This window comes from Condylura cristata, unplaced genomic scaffold (assembly GCF_000260355.1).
Source record: "Condylura cristata isolate star-nosed mole 26May11 unplaced genomic scaffold, ConCri1.0 scaffold00004, whole genome shotgun sequence".
NCBI lineage: Eukaryota > Metazoa > Chordata > Mammalia > Eulipotyphla > Talpidae > Condylura > Condylura cristata.
This window is the reverse complement of record NW_004567105.1, coordinates 50,382,885-50,384,122: the sequence shown is the minus strand read 5'-3', so window position 1 is coordinate 50,384,122 and position 1,238 is coordinate 50,382,885.

The window sequence follows — 1,238 nt, the reverse complement described above, 5'->3', positions numbered from 1 at the left end:
AAAATAATGAAGGAATTATATCACACAATTATGGAGGCTGGCAAATCTGAAATTCATAGAGCAAGACAATAGGTTGGAAATTCAGATAGGAGTGAATTTTGGGACTCTCCACTTTGAAATCAGTGGGGCAGGCTAGTGGCCTGGGTACCGGAACAGTTTCTGTGATGCAGTTCGAATGCCAAATAATTTTTACCAGGGCATGTCAACCTTTCTCTTAAGGACTTCAACTAGTTGGATGAACATTACCAAGGGTAATCTGCCTTGCTCAAAGGCAACTGATTATAAATGTGACTCATATCTAAAATAAATACCTTATGTTATCATCTAGACTAACTTTTACCCAAATAGCTGGGCACCACAGCTAGCAAGTTGACACATTAAATTAACCATCACATCTTAATTCACAAAACATAATTGAGCGAATTTTAATCTTTGGACAATGAAGACTCCTCCCTTGAAATTATTGAGCTATAATTAATAGCTCATACAATTCACTTATTTTAAGTATACAAATGGATGGTTTTTCTGTAACGTGATCAAAATTGTACAACCATCATCATAACCAAGTTTTGGACACCTTAATCATTCCTTTTGAAAACCGGGTAGCTCTAGCCAGAACAAACAGGTACAACCCTACAGTTGTTCGTGCCCAGCATCCCGATCTCTATAAATACTTCGATAGCATCTTGTATATACGCATCTTATTTGAAAGGATTTTAGGGACCATAGTCTCCCATAAGTTTAGCTCCATGACCAGGACGGAGGCCCCAACCTAAACAGTCTCCACTCTAGGCCTTTTATTCTCCTTCTTTGATCCCATGACCTAGTAAATCAGACACCCCTCACCTAGAAAAGTGCACTCTCCTTTCAACATATCTGTCTTCACTGTCTCCCACAACCGAACCAGAGAAAACCTTCTAAAGTGCAAATTAGCCATTCTTAGACCCTTCCCAAAGTCTCATCACATGTGGTATCAAATCCAGGAGCTAGTCTTAACAGTCACAATAATACATGCCAAGCTCTCCATGACAGAGCTCCTGGATATTTCTTCTAGTTCCATCACTGCCCATTCTGCCGATTATATTTAATTTTGTAAACTTATATTTAACTTTAAATATAATTTAAATATAAAATTAAGGGCACTCCATGGTGGCACAATGGGTTAAAGTGTAGCATTCTGAAGTCTGCCCAAGCCCAGCCACTTAAGCACCAGTTCGATCCCAAGCCAGGGAGCTGAT